This window comes from Lepisosteus platostomus, chromosome 24, assembly GCF_059453375.1.
Source record: "Lepisosteus platostomus isolate fLepPlt1 chromosome 24, fLepPlt1.hap1, whole genome shotgun sequence".
In the NCBI taxonomy this organism is placed as follows: domain Eukaryota; kingdom Metazoa; phylum Chordata; class Actinopteri; order Semionotiformes; family Lepisosteidae; genus Lepisosteus; species Lepisosteus platostomus.
This window is the reverse complement of record NC_142634.1, coordinates 8566938-8587093: the sequence shown is the minus strand read 5'-3', so window position 1 is coordinate 8587093 and position 20156 is coordinate 8566938. Positions and strand designations below refer to the sequence as shown.

The 20156-nt window shown below is 34.5% G+C and overlaps 1 long non-coding RNA gene and 1 pseudogene across 1 annotated transcript in view; one reads left to right on the top strand and one right to left on the bottom strand.

The window, feature by feature from the left end:
* LOC148641533 (uncharacterized) overlaps positions 1-20156 on the top strand; it is a 65355-nt gene that overhangs the window by 9112 nt on the left and 36087 nt on the right. The window lies entirely within an intron of this gene.
* On the bottom strand, positions 16326-16426 carry LOC148641534 (U6 spliceosomal RNA; annotated as a pseudogene).

The window sequence follows — 20156 nt, the reverse complement described above, 5'->3', positions numbered from 1 at the left end:
CAATGGTATTAAGCTGTAGCTCTCTCTATAAGTGGGGAATATTAGTTACTTTCTGTGATTTTTGTTCTTGATTTTTGCTAGGATTAACATTCAACAGATTAAACCACCTCATTACCTGGGCCTATCCAGTTCTTTCACTAATGAGGTGACTTAGAACTTATGCAACAGTCAAAATCAGGCAAAAGTGTTTTGTGGTCAGTCATGAATGCTGAATTAATGAAAATGATACCAAAAACATTCAATGTTCAGTATACATTAGACTCTTATACTGACTCAGTCTGCACCTCCATTGAAATCTGACCATGGAGTAAGACTGGTTGAAACAGGATATGGTAATCTTGATAACTATTGGTAATAATGAAAAAGGGCTGAAGGACAGACCTTTATGACACCCCCCAGTCTTTAAAACTCATCTCTCTGCAGTTACACTTTTATTCTGTCACAGTGCTGTATCCAGGTCTCTGACATTAAAGACTTTTTGATTCCAGAGATGGCCAGTCAATATTCTTTCTTTCATTCTATGTACTGACAAAATTAGTTATCTCTACCTGTTTTGTCTGTCCTTTTTCTGTCAGTCACTTTTGTAAATAAGTGGAACTTTGTTCTTTATTTGTTTTCTCACATAACGATGATCAGTACATCATAACTAAAAAAAGTTTTTGCCTTTTTGCTTTGCAACAAACAGCTTGTCTAAACAGTTTAAACAGATCAGCAATGTAGCAAAACAAGGATTTCTTCTTAAGAAAGCACCATAGTATCAATGTTGTATATTTTGGCTCATGTACTTTTGAGCAGTTTTCTATCACAAATTTCAGGTATTGAGGGTCACCTTTCCATAATCTGTTTAATTTCTTTGTGGCATGAAGGACTACATGGATGTGTCTGTGTTATGTGATAACAGCCTGGACCTGCACAAAACTACCCTCTGAATATGCAGCCATCTGATAACAATAAATAACCTAGAATTTTCAGAAGCTGTTTGTTTTCTTGGAAGGCATGCCTTGTGTTTCAGAACTGTATTAGGGCCGTGAAATTGGCTTGAGTTTTAAATCCACCCAAACATGGCCATGTTTCCTTTGATTAAAAAGAAGGTAATCTAGGTCATATTGGCACTGAGGCTGATTTAGAATGCAACCTGACCCATTTTCATTCTTTGGCAGCCTTAGTCTCCATTGCACAGGCTCTGTAAACTGCGAGATGACACGTAAGGATAACCAATGAATCAGGAGGTTGGATCTTGCATTTCTGTGTGCTTTGTTTTTTCTGCTCAGTCATCAAGCTGTGCTTGCCCCTCAGCCAGAGCATTATTTTATTGACATTTACTAATGAGGATGATATAATGTTGTTCAGGTCGACTGGTACTGTACATTGTGACTTGATTGTTTATTATAGTGCTTTTGGGTAAGAAGCAATAGATAACAGTATATACTTTTGAAGTCTTGCTTATGGTGTCTTAGGGACGTTTTTTTCCTTAATTTGTTTGTTTGTTTTTTTTTTAAACTGAGAGGTAGCGGTGGCACAGTGATGCAGTGGTTAGCATTGCTGGGGCTTTGGGCTCTATTCTAGACCTACCGTAGGCTGCTACAGTATATGTTTGATGTTTGTACAGTATGTTCTTGTGTTCGGATGGGTTTCCGCTGGGAGCACCGGTTTCCCCCCCACAGTCCAAAGTCATACTGGTAGGTTAATTGGTTTAGCCGTAGCGTGAGTGTGTGCATGGAAAGTGCGTGTGAAGGAAAGGCATCTCATCTAGGATGCTCCCTGCCTTGCGCCTGTTGTTTGTCAGGATAGGCTCCGGCTTCCCCATGACCCTGAATTGGATAAAACAGAAAATGTTTTGATGGATTGAAAGGCAGTTCTATTCAAATCTGTTATTGACAGAAGTGTAACAAAGTGTAATCTTACATTAGAGCAAACATAGTGTAGCCGTATTAGTACTGTAGTTCACTTAGTCTTTAGTTTACTTCTAATTATATGGAAACAAGTCCTTGTTAGATTATAAGAGTTCTGTTTTTAATTTAGAGCTCACTGTTCACTGATAGATCTAAAATTAATTCACTGTTCAGCTCCCACAGCTACTACAGGCAACTTAATGAAATATAATTTCATAATTTTTCCGCATTTTCTTGATCCAATGAGGCCAGGCTTGCCTGTGGGAAATGAGTAAAAGAAGTAACTTTATTATGATTTATTCATAAATTTTGGCTGAACAACATCTCCATTGAATGGTTATATTCTGAAGATTGATTTGGCCTCCAAGATGCTTTTAGAGGCTTGTTGTCAACCTACAGATGTTAAAATTTTCCCATTTTGCTATGAGATATGCAGAAACTTCTACAATCCCAAAACAGTGCATGAGGTCTGTTGTGTTCCAAAGGCATGAACTTATAAGCAGTTGGAAAGGATGCAATAACTAAGATGAATCATTACTTTTGGTTTAATTATAGTTTTATGCATTCTTCTGTGACAAAAATTCTTCTTCAATAGTAAATCACCAATGTCAGGAATACCTTTTTGGAATCTCTCATAAATAAAAATGAACATTTATTTAGATTTTTCTTTTGTAAAATTGAACCTTAAATAGAAGGTTCATTTTTCCCGGGGAGAGCATAATGAGGAATGACAAAAAATCACCTAATGAATTAAAAGGCCTGATTTTAGGAGTATTATTGTTTTTAATTATTTAACCAACAAATGTAAAACAATGAGTGCAAAACAGGTGTTGGATTTCAAGTGTAGGCTTTCATTTTTTCTGCTTCTAGTTCCAGGGTAGAAAATGTCTTACGCATATGTAGTGTTTTGACCTAGGAATTTGCAGCTCCTTAACATAATTTCATGTATATTTTATGGAAATAACATGGTGCAAACAGCATAATTCTGAAAAAGCAAATATTTGCAGTACATTGGATTAAATGTAATTGTAAGTTGACTTTTTTATTTTACTTCATAGTAATATTCATAGTATGTTTATATTTGCTCTGAGTTTGCAGACTGTTTTGGTGTTTCCATTGCAGCTCATTTTGTCTAAGCACATTTCAAGGCTGAGAAGTTTAGTTCTCAAAGGAAAAGAGACCACATTTTTGCCACCTTTATTTCTTTTATTGACTGCTAAAGGATCTGTGCTCATAAAAAGCAAATGAAAATTGAGACTGCTAATGGGAATGCAACACAATATCGATAAACCCTTATCCTTAGCCATCAGCCACAATACTGATAATAAGAAAGGTTCTCATCCACATTTGTAATTATATGTGTGCACATACTGTATACAGTATATCCACAAATAAAAATAATATTAATAATAAAACATTTTATAAACATTCTTTTATTGCCTAATAGAAAAACTTTACCTTACGATCTTTAAATGACCATTGTAGAGTACAGTACTTCAAATAAGAAGACAATTTTTAATATGTGCACTTTGTCATCTGAATGTGTTGTTACTCACCACACTTTCTTGCTTAACAAATTCGTATTGTTTAAATATATTTCACCCTAATCATGGTGCTCTTTGCAAAATCTCTTGTTAAGATGATTAAGTGAACAGAAATAGCTTTGTATATCAAAAGTTAATAAAGGTCCTCTCACATTCTCTAAATGTACAGGATTTAAATAAAGTTTCTTTTACATTGTGTTTTTCATTAAACAGAATCTCAAGATATTTTAAATAACACAGAAGAGACAGGTATTGTATACACAAATTAAATAAATGCAAAATAATTAAAGCAAGAGAATAAAAGTGATTTTTAGGACAGGAATGAGTGCCTTGAAGCAACAGGGACTGAAAGAAAGATTTTTGACAATACACTAATATTGCTTACTTTACACATTAAATAGAATTAGTTCATTTCCACAGGTGGAAGAATATCAGAGGAGATGGACTGTTTTTTTTTTAAGATCTCATGGAACTGCCTGTAAGAGCAGACGTTTTGAACTTGGTGACCTGGCTAAATTCCCCTCTTTGCTTGTACATGAGGCCAATGATGACACACTGTGGGTGGGAGAGCTATCTCAGCAGTGTGTCAGGTCCAAATCAGAAGCAATTTTGACTGTTCACGAAATCTGCAAAGTTTCAATTTAAATGATGCACCAGTTGCCAAAAAGATGCAACTGGAGGACTGAGAACAAAGTAGTGGCCACCTGGCCATCTTGGTATTATTGTATACAGCAGTATCATATTGTATATTAGTGGTATACTTAATAGAAAGACACTTAACATGTTTGGAATAATTCAGCCACAAGGTTCCTTAAATAGCAGAAGTTAGTGATATTGTTAGTATGGGCCACATATTGACAACAAAGACAAAGAAATGGTCAGTGTGGCAGTACAGAAAATCTAAAAGTTACAATCACAACAAGCGGTTAGTGACTGGAAGCTTAATTACAAGCAATTGTAAGCATTTTTACAAAGCAAATTTCACAGTCATGAAGAAGATGGGAAATGGTGAAGAACGATGTTTAGTCATCTCATTAGCTGTGCATCATAAGTGATAAGGTAAGGGCGTTTGATTTATTTTTTGCCTTTAATCGGAAGTACTGGAGTGACATCAAACTTGTTGTAGTCCATAAAGCTGCAACTGCAAATGAGGTACAGAGTAAAATGCATCAGCAACTCATGCCTTTAAATCTCATAGCAACTAAGTTTGTGACATTAACAATGTACAAGATGAATTGAAAAACTCCAAAACAATAATTAGAATATATGACTTTTATGAAGTGCAGTTTCCTGCTTACTGTAATGACTTTATTCTTTCTCTTTAGTCAAATATGTCACAATTAAAGCCCAGGTTCAGCACCATCAAATATGTTTGTTTTTTCACATCTAAATCTAAATATAAAAAACTTTCACCACATTTTTTGTTAACCCAATGATGTGCAGGAGAACAATCTTTATCTTATACAGAATGGTCATTTGTCACATGTCAGGCTCTCCGTAAGTTCTTCAATTCACAATAAAGAAATACATGCTAATAAGGTTAAAAAAATGATATCAGTTGCTTTTAATCTATAGTTTTGTGTGATGTAGTGCATGTTATTTACATTTCACTTTCTACTGCTATTTAATTCAATTATTAAATAAACTATTTCAATGCATTTTTAGTCTGTGGAAGCTTTAGTGCATTCATATAAACACAGGTGCTAATAACTTCTTCTAGTTCTTCCAAATGTATTTTTATTATAAAAACAAACTCCAAAATATTTGAGTTATCTCAATTTGTTACACTCTGTATAGAGACTATAAAATACACTATACTCACACTGCTCTATATCTTTTTTCTGTTCTATTGCTGTCCTTTGTTGTAGATAGCTGTGGTAACCAAAATGAGCTAATTTAGTTAATTTCAAAATAAACTATTTCAAGGAACAAATTAGCAGACACCCTTCAGTACAGAAATGATTATAGCCCTTGTCTGCATTTTTACCCAACTTGCTAAAAGAAACACAAAAGCCCCATCAGCAATATTTAGCAGAAGTGTAATAGCTTGACTGTACATCTGGCATTTGCTTCATAGATATATAAATAAAAGAAAACTTTAAGCTGCCAGAAATGAAAGACCTAAAGGGGGCACAGGTTGACCTTCTAGGAATGTGATTATTTATGCAGAAAATGGCAGGGAGGCACAGATGACTTATGTACAGTACAGCAGTATTCTCTTTTCCATTTTGGAAAATGTTTTTCTGATTAAAGCGACTTGGCTCTTTGACTGTTCTTTAAAGGTGACAGTATAGGTCATTTCAAAATTTTCACTATGGAGACACCTGGGAAGGAAAGATTTTTATAATATCGCAAACCAAGGCTTTCATCTTCTTCACATGCCACCCTACTGCTACAGCCCACACACTAAACCTCTAGTCTCAGCATTCACACTCCCCACCTTACAGCATTGTAAGATTGCTCCTTTCATCCAGGTAGCTTTTACATAATCACTGCTGAATAAAGCATAAAATACTTGGCCTTTGCATTACTGCAGTGAGAGTTCAATCCATCAGGGTCACAGTGGTGCAGTAAAGTGACCAAAACCTAGACTTTTTACCATCCTCAGTCAGCAAAAATGCAAAGCAGTGCAGTGATCATGGTGGTTGCCAGACTACAATGAAAAAAACCCCACGGAAGACCCCTCCGGAACCTCTACATGTATGATAATACATTGTTTAAAGAGAGCTGGGAATAATGGAACATAGGCAGCTAATCCCTTTGTAATGCAGTCTGACACCACTCACAAGCATGTAATTGTGAAGTGTACAAACAAAGCTCGGATGAATTGTTATCGACGTGACTCTTAAATGGCTCATGCCTGCTATTTCACGATACTGAACCCAGCAGGGTGGTGCATAAGACTGGGAGTCTGAGTTCATCTAATGCAAGCCTGAAACCATTGCAGAAAAATACCCCAACAATATTCAGGGTTATAATTTAAACTCATGCATGCATGGAGCACAGGCATAATTACATTTCAAACTGTTTAAGAATGTCAACTTTATTTAATGCTTATGAAAAAATGTGGGGGCAGCAGGAAGCACCTTCTCAACTTGCAAGCAGCAACTTAAACTTAACGTCAAGAGGTTGTAATAAATCTATAGAACTCACAGACTCGTCCTTGGGTTTTAACACTGGAATGCTTTAAGCTCACTTCATTATAAGCTTCTCTCTGACAATGAAATAAGCAGATTAGTCCTGTAACTACAAACACAAAAAATAACAAGGCTAAGACATGAATGCAAATGCTTCCTCATTTGAGCTAAATATTCATGTATTCAAGAGTAAAGGCAAATCAAACCTGTACCAAATATGACAAATAAACACCCTTAGTGAAATTAGTAAAATTGCACTTTTTTTTGTTTCTAAGAGTATTGTATATTGGGAGCTGAGATGCTTTGTGTTTTGCTTGTCTTAATGTAAAACTTTAGAAAAAAAATTAAGCTGCCCTGGTTAGGGGTACTTGCTAAAAATATTATTATTGTAAATAATATTGAAACTTTATACTGTATCTGATCATTTTGTTTATTATCATACTGTTTGTATTTGTTTGACATTGCAAGATATTATTGTAATGCGAAATAATATTTCATGCAGATTTAGACCAAAGTTTTAAGTTGTTGTTTTTTTTAGCAGAAGACGCTGCATACATTAGTTTGAACTGGCATGATTACTCTTCCCCACAGACTTTATTTTTTAGCCATTGTCTATGGGGGCTATTACTCGAGGTTGCACAGCTTGTTTTGATCTCTATGTGAATTATGCATCAACCTCCCTGAAGAAATTCTGCCAGAAAGCTGGAGAAATGAAAAGAAAAAAAATGAATATGAGTTTTCTGGGCTGATAATCAGAGAGGAGGTGCTGTATGGAACGTCTGGAGCAGCATGCCATGTAAGTCCTGGATTTGATGGCTACCTTTTGCCACAACAAACAAAAGTAGCATCGCAATATTATCCTCGAACCCTAGTGCAGATTGCTGAAGCAGACAAAATTCTTTCCAGACTTATTTCAGGTGGCAGGGAACGATGAAGTCATGTATGTCCAACCTTGTCTTCACTTTGCATAAAAAGAAAACATTGCATAAGTGGACAAATCTTGAAGACCAACACATGTAAAAAAAGCAGAACTTACAACCAAGGGGAAAAAAACATGTTAAATCTACTTTTCGAATGAAATAAATCATAATTGATAATTAAGCGCATGTTTGCATTTATATGTGAAGACATTTATTTCATATAAAAGAAAACAATCTCTACCGACTGAATGCTCAAGCCTTTGAGAGCTGTTTGAATGTGGCTGGCATGTGTGCTTCACCTTGACTTCTGTTTGTTGCTTGTGAGCTTACCTCTGAAAATAAGGCTTTCCTTTTCTTTATGCTCTGTCTGAAATGGCTTTTTAATTGCAGCCGTTGAGCTGTATACACTTTAAAATTTGAAATATGTAATTGACAGGGGAAATTAAACTCTGCAGTTTCTATTCATGTTCAGGTTTCCAGAACTCATTTTCACTTGCCTTTGATTCACTTTGGAAAAATGAATTCTGAGTTAATACACAAGTGTTTGGAAAATACCAGGAGAGAAGTGCAATGGATTAATTTTGTGAATAACAATCCATACATTGCTTTCAGTTACTAAATTTTCAGACCTTCCATGGTAATGCTCTAATATAAAAGACATTTTCTTAGGTAATGCCAGTTTGAATTTACAAATTAGTTTTAATATTGAGTAAATTAGTAAATTAGTTTTAATATTTTCAATTGGCAGATTTAGTTACTAAGAACTTTTCCTTCTTTTCAGATGTATGGGATTGATGAAAGTACTAATCACTGGTGTTTTTTGCAATTGTTTGACATGTTTGCATAGGGGTTTCATTTAAAATCAGTTTAAGTTCTTATCACTTCTCAGGAGTTAATTTTCTTCTGGAAAAAGGTGGATTACCAATTGAATGTATAACCATTTTTAAATTGGTTATTGGAAGGAGCTATTGAGACAACGGTCAGCATCTAGCTAGTGTCAACTTTTGCAGTTGTTGGGAGTTCCAAAGCAGAAAAGGAACTGAGGTGTTTTCTGAGTTGTTGGGAGTCTGAGACCCATTGATCAAAATAATTGTCTGATTTATTTTGGTTAATTAAATTTATTGTAAATCATTAAGAGTCAAACACTTTACAGTAAAAAGGTTTACAGTAAAAAAGTTTATTAAGTTTATTAATAAAAGACAGAGAAAAAGAGAGGATAGAAGACAGGAGAGGATAGACAACAAGATTCAAGGAGAGGGGTGAAAACATATGCCAGGTTGCTCGGATCAACTGTAAAGACTAGATTCTAGTTAAGTTTTTGAATCTTGTTAAGAGAGCCTGCCATTCTGTTATTTTTAAGAAACTCTAGTTTCATGTATAAAGAATCCCTAGGTTAAAAACGGTCTCTCCTGGTTAGCGCATTCATTTTTAGAACATGCTCTTAGTAGCATCCAGATTTATATAGAGAGAATTTAACTGTAGGTCATATTATGTTTAGTTTAGAGGCAATAAAGAAGGTTTATCTCTCTTGTTGACCTGTGCAGATATATTATTATACTTGGTAACAGTCTGGGCTTTTTCAGGTTGGTCAGGACATACAGTATGCCTCTGAGACACTTTGTTTGTTAACAGTAACTTGTACTGTACTTTATGTAATATTTTTTGTGTTTTGCTTTCTATGTGTGTTATCGTTGTTAATAATATCAGTTTAACCCAGTGAGTCTGATTTATTAATCATTATGTCAAAGCTGAGCCAGAGAACAAAGATTTTAGGTGCCTCCAATTATACCAACTGGACATATTCATCAGATTTAAGTCCAGAGTGTTTTATGGATTCCAGTGCTAAAACTGCACTATATATTTATAGATCATTGGCAACTCCAAATCATTGAAACAAATGCGACATATACAGTAGTACATGAGGCATGACTTACTGAAAAACACACATGTTTTCATTCAATTTGTGCCATAAATACTTCAATTAATTTTAATATTGGTGCAGCTAAGATGTTGACTTTATAACTGAAGTCTTTTAATAAAAATTAATAACCAAGGATATTGAAATTGCTTATTACGGGCAGTACTGATATGTGCTGGCACTGCATTTGTTATAACTAGCCAAAAGCAGATGGTTTTGATGGATTAACATCCTTTTGGCAAGTCTTTTATTCAGAGCTTAGCAATCCTTTGTACCAGTTCACCAGATCCTCATTTAGACTGAGAGTGTTTGAATGGGTTCATTATTGTTTATTTCTTATATTTCTTATAGAGGTTATACAGAGCAGACAGTTAATTGGCACATATGTTTAGTTCATAGATAATTCATAGTCTCCAACAATATCAAATCAATAGACCACCTACCCGTATAGATGGTTATTCATCTTAAATAGACCATGATTTATTTCATGGAGTGGAAAATAACACCAATAGACTCCAAGCCTGACGTGAGTTGATAAAAAATAGTGATGGATGGATTAATTTATGTGTGTGAACATTTTGTTCATTTTGTTTCATTGCATTAGTTAGAAGGAACATGCAATGTGAGTGCAAAATGAAAGACACACAAGCATATATAAAAATACATGCACACACATACATTCTGTATATACAGTATCTATTCACTTAAAGTTTAAAGTCTTATATTTTTTTAAGCTCTATGGTCAGCATTGATCACAGGTCAAAAGCTGCTTTTATGCATTGATACATCAGCAGTCCTTCAACACACAATTTTCATCATAAGTATTGATTACTTCATAAAATGGAATTTGCACACAAACAGCATACTGTTTAGTAGAATGTAAGGTAAAGGTTATGGAGTCTAATAACGTAAAAGGAACTCTGGATGGTTCTTATGTTCCTCTGTATCACATTTAAAAATATTGTGATTGAAGTGTAGGATTTCATAAAATACCTAAACCATTCTACATCAAAAACTACTATTAAGTGTGTCACTACTCAGGAGACATGACAGGTAAACACTTTTAATCACTTCTGATTTGGTTTGCACAGTTCATTCTCACAAAAAATAAACATTTCTATTTGACATTTAAAACATTTCAAGGCAATAGTTTTGGCCACTATGCACAAATATCTTCTGTTGATTCTCCATATTGGGGACTCTTATCTTTTTTAGAATTCATGTCTCTTTATTGTATTGTTGGAAATCAGAAATGAAGTAACATAATGCCACAACTTAAGCTAGTGTCTGTGTCTAATAGGCTGAAAAGTCTGAGACAAGGTACTTATAAAGAAAACAATCTGTAGGATTACATTTTGCTGTTGAATTAGACTTTATTGCTAATAATGACTAATTTAAAGTATTCTAGGAGAATTGCTTTGAGTTGGTTTCTTATTAAAGTAAATTTTTTTGAAAAAAGACTTCAGACAATAGGTTAATTCTCCATTCTTCCTTGTATTGGCTGGTTATTAATTGGATTAAAATGAATTCCACTGTCTCTTAAGATTTATTTACTGGACCATAGCTGCATGCAAAACAGGCTCATGAACTATACTTCTCCACAGCATTTCAGAAGGAAACAGAGATAAATTAAAATGGCAAACCCATGCAAGTTTTCCATGTATTACTGAACATTTTTATTTATTTAGGTGTCTCTTTAAAACAGCATTTCAATGTAAAATAACCTTATTAAGGAAGAAGTGTACAGAGAAAGGAACAAAGGTACAGAGCAATATAAACGATTGTGTTTTTTTCCAGACATTCAACACTGGTATCTATTGCTGTGCTGAGACAGGAAATCAAAAAGGCAAAAATAGTCTCGTAAATATATAGTAAATGTATCACACATTTTCTGTGTATGTACGTTTTTGGTACTATAGGGGAGTTTGTTCTATAGCTTTGTTTTTATTTTTGTATATTGGAATTTGAGTCACTTGTTATGTTTCTACTATATGAATTAGATTTAATTTTTAGCTATTGCAATGAAAACAATTCAGCACTCAATTGCTGCAACCAGTTTTGAAAGGTATTTCTCAGAGGTTGATGTTTAAACTTCCCTAACAGGCCCTGCATGATTTAAGCAACTAGAGGTTGTTTGTAAACGCATACCAGATATAAATCATCCTCTGTTCATGAGTTCACAGGGGATACAGTAGCAACAAACAGGTATTGCAATTATTTGTTACTACTTTTACAGCCCATATTTACAGTATACGTCCACGTCTGCTATTTATTTGCTGATAGCTAAGACCTGATATTTTACCCTTCTTCCATGTGTGTGGCAGGACATATCTGAACATTTGTCTGCTTCAATAACAAATGCAATCACAGTTGGATAGCTGAAAGCAATATATAATTGAGGGACTCTTAAGGGAGGCTGAATCTTCCATCCAAAAACAACAAAACAGCAAGTGCAGAAATAAATAAAAATATCTAATTGCTAATAAGCTCTATGTAAATTTTAGAAAGGCACATATTTTATTAATGTAAATATCCATTCTGATCCCCAGGGACATTAAGGACCATTTCTCATCCACACAGTAGGAAACATCGTCATCTTCATGTAGTGAAAGTGGAAGCAAATTAATATCATTTTGGTTTTGTGCAGGTAATCCTTGCAGTGACTTGCAAGCTGTCATCTGTCACAACAATTCCACTGTATAAATTCCATGTAATATCTACTGTACTGGTGAAGTAATACAAACATATTACATTCGTCAATTTGCTGGCATATTCAGTTTTAACTTCAGTCTACAGAATTTGTTTGGGTTTGAGGAGGGACCAAAGATTAGAGAACAAGCAGTGGGAAATACTGTATGTCTAGATATATTTAGAGCATTTTTTCTATTAATGCTAGACAACACATACCTTCAAGTATACCTCCTACACAGAATCGATCTCTCTCCATAGAGAGTCCACTAAATGAACTAAAAATGGCCAAAGCATTGCCCAAGGTGTGTGATAGACACAGGCCCTGCCGCATATATTTTGGACCCGCTCAAAGCTTGACCCATACTTGTACAACCTACAGTTGCTCAAATGGTTTCTCTGCTGACTAAATCAGGTCTCTGCTAGCTAATGTTCGCAAGGATCAAGTCAGATTTATCAAGATGGTAATGATAGCAGCTATTAAATGTACTGCCTTTCTTTTTTTGCTTTCCCTAAATTATAACCCCATTTTTATTAATTAATTTACTTATTTTTCTAATCCCCAAAAGGAATCTCCATGTGCAAAGGATTATATACAGCATATGCCTCTATAAAGTGCTTCATTTACTGAAGCATTATGTATATGATGATGTTGAACTGGATGGCTATTTATATTTAAACATAAATGTTCTTTATTTTTACCTCTCTAAAGACCTATTTGTTATCATTGTGAATTGCATCATCTTTTTCCTTCTTTTTTTGTTGTTGTGAGAAATCCTTAATAAACTTTAAGTTAAACAAATACGGCCCTGCAGTAAACGGAGCTGAGTTTAGGCCAGGCAAAAACATACATTTTTTTCCTCTGGGTTATGCTTTTGCTCCTAATTTGCTGAAATGCATCATACTGTAAATCTAGGAGGACAGAGACAGTAGGGAGTGTTGAAGTGAAAGACTACAGACAGCAGGGGCGTGGAAGAGAAATGAAATGAATGTTTTTCACTTTATTCACTTTATTCAAAAAGTGTACAAAGTATCTAGGAAAAAAGGTCAGGAAGAAACACAAGTGTGACAATATGCACATGAAGAGAAGGCTTTGGAAATGATAACTGAAAGAAAGGTACTGTACATTCATTTACAGTATTAAGTATAAACATTAAATATGAATGGAGTGCAGCATACATAGGACTCAAATTTTTATTTAGCATGGAAAAATAAGAGAAAGAAACATGCAAATACTATATACTATCCTTCTGATTTATTGGGGAAAGAATGTCATTCATCACAGCGAATACAGACTGAGCATTCACTGAAAGCAATTACAGGTGTGGGTGGGAGAGGGGTGTAGGCAGCACATTACATCAAACCACTCTCTTAAAAGTATTTTTTTGGTGTGTCAGACACAAAAATATTATTTCTAGATTGAATTGCTCTAAAGAAGAATCGGGTTTCCAAAAGTCGTGACATGAATAAAGTTCTGAAATTCAAGTAGGGAAAACTAATAAAAATGGATTCTGTAAAATTCTTTTTTTTTTACTTGAAAAATCTAAAATGGTATGGGATATCCGGCACAGTATACTCGAAAGTACAGATCTGGGTTTCTAAATTTCATTTAGACCATTTCTTAATTGATTTATTTAATGAGTTAGACAAAAATGCATAAAATACATATCTAAAGACCTAAAATTTAACCTTTTTGAATGTCATTTATCAGTATGTCATACAGTATATCTATACATTATATTAATACTTAGTGACATGACAATTAATTTCTTATTATATCAATTAAATGGTTAGAATTTATTAATTAGTTAAAAATGACAATATATCCACTCAATTTGGAATTCTGAATAAATTGAATTCATACTGAGCCATTGGAGAGTTCAACAATTCATTAATATTCTAAAATACAAGAAAACAGTTACAACAGTGGCTATAACATCCACCCAAACACACTAATGAATCTTTGCTCATAACTAATGGATATGGTGTACTGTACGTATTCATGAGCCTAAATCCAAGGTACTATGAAAATAATTGATACATTTTCATGCAATTGTACCTGGCTCCTTGTCAATCAAAACCAATGAATGTGTACAGTGGATCAAACTTATATTCACTCTCCAGGCTTCAGAGCAGCAAATGTTTTTAACAGATATTGCAATTTAATAAGATATCCTTATTTTAAAAAAATATACTCATTGACTTATACTGTATATACTGTAGGTCATACTGTAGGTCAGCTCTTTAAAGAGAATTTTAAGATTTCCAAAGGCTGTGACTGTGACTGAAACAAACAAAATCCAGTCTATATACCATTATTTTCTTCTAATGCAGGGTATTTTTAATAATACAGATACCATGTACTTGCAAATTCTTAAAGACACTCTCTTTAATATATTGTGACTTATGTATTATTGTGACAAGATGTATTGTTAAACTGCTGTTTATTGTTGTCTAGTGCCTTTAAACAGGAAAGTCCTTCAACTGTGACAAAAAATTGTCTAATAGTATTCTTCAAGAGCACATTTTAAGTGACTTTGGTAGTTGTCTCTTTCCATTAACAAAGTGGGAATATTCTGCCATTCATTCAAGGTTGCACGTTAAACAGCTGTACACGATACTATAATTTCAGTAATCAAGAAGCAATAAAGGCTAAATGACTTTATGATTACACGGGAAACTTTTAGATGATGGAGATGCAGTTGCAGGTGCTATCACTGCTCAGTCCTACCATTTGATTTTCCTCCTTATTAATTTACATTTCATCCATCCATTTTGTAACCGCTTCATCTAATACAGGGTCACAGGGGAGCTGGAGCCTATTCCAGTAAGCAACTGGCTCAAGGCAGAATACGCTCTGGAGAGGACACCAGTCCATTACAGAGACACAAAAACACACTCACACCAGGGGAGATTTATCCAGAATCCAATTAACTTTCCAGTATGTCTTTGGACTGTTGGAGGAAAGTAGAGCACCTGGAGGAAGCCCACATGAACACAAGGAGAACATACACTACATGGAAAAACTGCACACAGATAGCACCCCTAGTCTGAAATTGAATTCAGTGGGAAAAAAAAACAGGAATAGATTAAACATAAGTGAAACAAACTTAAACATACAGATATCACCCGGAAAAAGCAACTCCTATAAATGAGACAAATCTTTTTGAATTGTCGAAGAAGAATCTTGTTTTTAGGCCAGCTAGAATTTGAACGTGGCAACAAAGAGTTCAGTCTGAGAAGAATCTGGCAGTGAACAAGACACACCCCATGTCAGCTATTCCTTTGTACACTTGCTTATGTAAATTAAAAGGGTTTATAGTAATGTGTAATGTCACATTGGATATAATTGTCTGTTACTAAATGAGAATACAGTGTAAATGTGCCAATTCTAAACAAAGTCAGATATACGGTACTCAGTGTAAAAGTAAAAGGAAAATTGTAAAATCACCTCATATATGGATCTATTGTTTTCACATGCAATAATGATTTTGTTTTTAAAGGACAGGTTCATGAGGACATCTCAAGATCTGAGAGGCAATACATTCTCATGTGTTTTTTTATGTTTCATAGGAACAAAGTATTTTGTTACTGACACATTTGAAGGTCAGAATATTTGTTTTTTTGTGCGGCATTTGAAGTGAGAAGGGAACTGCTGAATTCCTATTTTAACAAAACCATTGCATGTATGGGTGTAGCTTTAGATTATGTCGTGTGTCTCATGTTCATCAAAAAATGGAAATCAAAATAAAAAGCTTAAGACCAAGAAAAGACTTTTCTCTATATTCAATGCATAATTCAGACTGGGGCTACGTTTATGCTTGCTTGAGGCAAAATCCATTAAATGTTTTAATGTGCTCATCCTCTCTCCCATGAGCTACAGTATTAGTTACATTTTTCATCCGTCACCTATGCATTAATTTATGTTATGCTGTTTCACCATTGTGACATTGCAGAATTGCCAGAAAATTTTACTGTTACTTACTACTGTAAGTCTGTCAGTCCTTTCCACAAATTATTCACCTGCTCTAAAACAATTAAATTCTATCTTGAGTCTTTCAGCACTAACAACCTGCTTATCGAGGTATTAAAAATAATATACTGTGCAGTATATGATTTCTAAAGGTACTGTATAGCTTTTGTTATTATACTGTACATTATCTCTCATACTACTTATTTAAATGTAATTAAAATATGCTTGATTAATTTAATTGGCAAGAAGTAATAAAGGTACTTTTCAAGAATGAAATAGTGATGTCATCCCTGCTCAGGGGCCATCTTCTCTGTCTCATTCCAATTGATGTATATGTACTGCCAAAGCAAGCATTATATCCAATATATATCCAATCCACACACATTCAAGACTTCTCTGGACAATACCAGATAACTCAGATGGTATCTTGTACTTCCAGCAACCTTATTTACTCCATATCGTGCAGAAACCATTTACATTGGTGAAACAGAAAGGAGACTGGGGGACCATTTCAGGGAACATGCCAGGGCTGTGAGGATAAAAGATCTCTCCAAGCCCATAGTTTCCCATTTCACCTCTAACAGCCATTATCATTCTGAGCTCTCCGTCTGCATTTTCAAATAGGGGTTTTGTGACTCTTATTGCAGAAAGACATCCGAAACCAAAATTATCCTAAAACTAGGATCACACCTTCCCCCTTCTCTCAACAACAGATTTGTTTCCTTCTAATCCTCTCTGTTCATTTGCAGGTTTTGATTTCACTACTCTCTTTACCTCTCTCGACCTCTCACCACCTGAGTGTCAATACTGCTTCTCTCCTGCTCCTGCCTCCTCTCCACTCCTGGCTTTTGTTCTCCCGTGCTTTATCAACTGTCGGTTTTCCTCTCTCCCTAACAACTGGAGGAGGCTCCACAGCCGAAACGTTGTGTTTCTTTTCTTTTTTTTTCAGCATGGAATAAACCTTTACTTGTTCCTTTGCAAGAAATAGTGATCTCAAATATAATATTATGGCCAGTACTTTGCTTTTGTGAATTATGTTATGGAGTCTTAATCATATTCTGTGTGCTTCACTTTTAATAAGGTTTGCAAGGAAAAACCTTGGGATGAAGACAAGCCCCCGTATCATACACTTTGCTTCTATTTGCTTCATGCAAACACTGAAAGAGTCCAACAATAATTATGCATTGTGCCATTGCGTTTATCAGGTTATCTTTTCAGTCATTTGGTCAAATTCTAATTATCTGTAAATTTTCTTAATTTACTGTACATGCTGACATGACAGGTGTAAAGGGATGGTATACAGTAGTTAATATTTTAATGTTTGGCGTTAACTTGCCTAGCTGAGGAAATGACAATGTCTACCTCGCATTGCAGGCAATGAAATAGGGAGGCAGCTGTAAGGGTGAAACTGGGATGAAGGTGATAGAAAATGTGTGTGCAAATGGATGCAATTTAGCCCCCTGCAAATTTTTGCTTAACAACCCCCTTAATATCTCCAGGAATTAGCCAAACTGTTGTGTAGATTCAAGACTTTTTCCCCTTCTCCTTTCTAACAGTAGCCTTTTCTTTAAGCCTTATCGTTGAAAGCTTTTCTTTTTCAGAACTGGCAAAAGTGTCCTTTTTGCAGCTTTTCCAGAAATGTAGTTTCCTGTCTTGCTTTGAATGTTGAGTTTCAAGTTTCTTTCTATCTTGATTTCATTTCCCACTCCTATTTTTAATTACTTATGTATAAATATATAATTAATTTCTGATAGTAGAAGAAGAAATTGTAAACTCCTAGACGATTAGCCTCTTTTAATAGTTTCACTTTAACAGCACATAATCCTGTCTTGTCATTTCTGTGTCAGTGGCCTGTCAAAGTGAAAAAAGACAAATCATGGATTGACAAGGCATCAGTTGGGCACAGTCTATACTTAACATTTCAAATGCAATGCTCTCTGTTTTTTGTTGACCTTTTAAATTACAGTATAATAATACAAGCTCTTTTTCTAGTTAGGTATTTAAAATGAGCTAAAAGATTAGCTGTATTTGCTTAGTTCAATGCCATACAGTAACAGTGGTCCTCAATGTGATGTGGTATTGGTATAATTCAATACTGAGAAACAGATTTGTGATGTTAATAAGCTTTTAAAACAGAACCATTCAGACTTCTAAACTGTCCTCTCTAAAGTTCACTTCATATAATTCATATAAATGATACGGGCTTTAATATCTGAAGATTTGAATATGTACAGTATGATCTATCACTTTACTTCCTTTAACATTCTGACTGATGGCCTATTTGTTGCTGAAACAGCATCTTCATATGACTTTAAATGATTTGATTGGGATGGTGTTACTTTTTGTAGCCTCTACTGACTTGAGCCCTTCTTTATGATAGTACTCATAGATTACATTGAGTATTAATGCATCGTCATTCTGTTGCTGCAGTAATATTTTATGAGTGCTTCTAAAATGGGTATTGGACATTAATCTAGATGTAATTAACCCAAATATAAAACTAAAAAGCCAAAATTAAATTACATCTATTATTCTTTTTCAGAAGTGTCCATTTTCCTCAGGCTGGGGAAATCATGTACAGATACCCCCCCCCCCCACCCCCTAAAATTTGAAGCAGGAAACAGCAATCAAAACTGAATTGTTTTAGTGAAATGGTGCATTAATTACATTCATTAGTTTTTGAGATCATAACCCATTGTTTCCTTCCTGATGTCCCACAACATTCCGGTCTTCCAGATTTGGAACACACTGCTGTTATCGCCATGCACAAATTAAACCACAGGAAGAAGGCTAGTCTAGGAAAATAGAATACAATGTTATGGACAGGATAAACCTACCTTGGATTTGAGCTGGTTGGTAGGTGAGAATCAATTTCAACTTTCATCTCTGGGCTTTTTAAGTTCTGAACTTGGAAGTTCCTTTTTACTTTTCCTTTTATCACTCTGGACAGCTATAGTAATGTCAAGAGAATATTTTGCCTGCAGGTAGGAATAAAAATGTAATGGATGTAAAGGAGTGAAAAAGACGTGTGATTCATGCCATCTTATTAGCTGACCCGTTTTTGCCTGGTGTGCTAGAGCCTTTTAATTAAGCTCAAAACGACAGCTAAGGAATTTGTCCAGTAAATAAGAAAAACAGAAATGTCTTTTAAACAATAACAATATTTTAGCTAAAAAAGAATAATTGAAATTCCTTTATTACAATTTGGTGTTGTTGTTGGAATTTGTTTTAGGTTCTTTAACTGCACACAGTAGTAAAACTGATATGGTAATAAAACTGAAAAACTGTGCTTTCTTGTCTTTGAAGTGGGGTAACATGATTAAGTAGTTTGGCAAAAATGAAACAGTAATTAATGTGTAATGTTACCATATCTTTTCTTGCTCTGTGCACTGTGTGCACCACGTCACTGTCACATTCATGCTGTAATTTACATGCAAACGGAACAAGATGTGTTAAATAACATTCAGATATGTTAATTTAATGCAATGGGACCTGTTAAGATATTGTGGCAAGATCAAGAAATAAGGTGTTTTGGCAATTTTTTAAACTTGAAATAGAAAGTAACAAAAACAGTTTGGAAATGACATGGCAAAAATCTCACATCCTACATAAACCTTCTCCCTCCAGACTACATAGATTTCTTAAACTGCAATCACAAAGATATCTTGGGCTCCAACAAAATTATGATTTTAGCTCAGAAAATCTATATTAATTTCAAGATTACACAGAGATATAAATCCTCTTATAGTGCATTAATATGCTGTATCTTTCCATACATCTGTGGTTTGGCTTACAATTCCATTTTCCCAAAAGATATCCAGTGAGATCATTCTGTCTTCTAAAGCTGTCTGAGAATCAGTCTTGCCCAGATAAACCTAACAGCATCATACTCAGCACAACCATTCTCAGAAAGATCCTTAATATCCTGACAGTCTAACAGTACAGTATCTTTTTCTACTATGTTTTAATCTGGTTATACAGTATATATTCCTGTATGTACAATAATGTGTTATTAAATACTTAATTTGTTAATTGGTTTGGATAATTTGTTAATTAATCTGAGATGCCTTTGGAATATTAATCT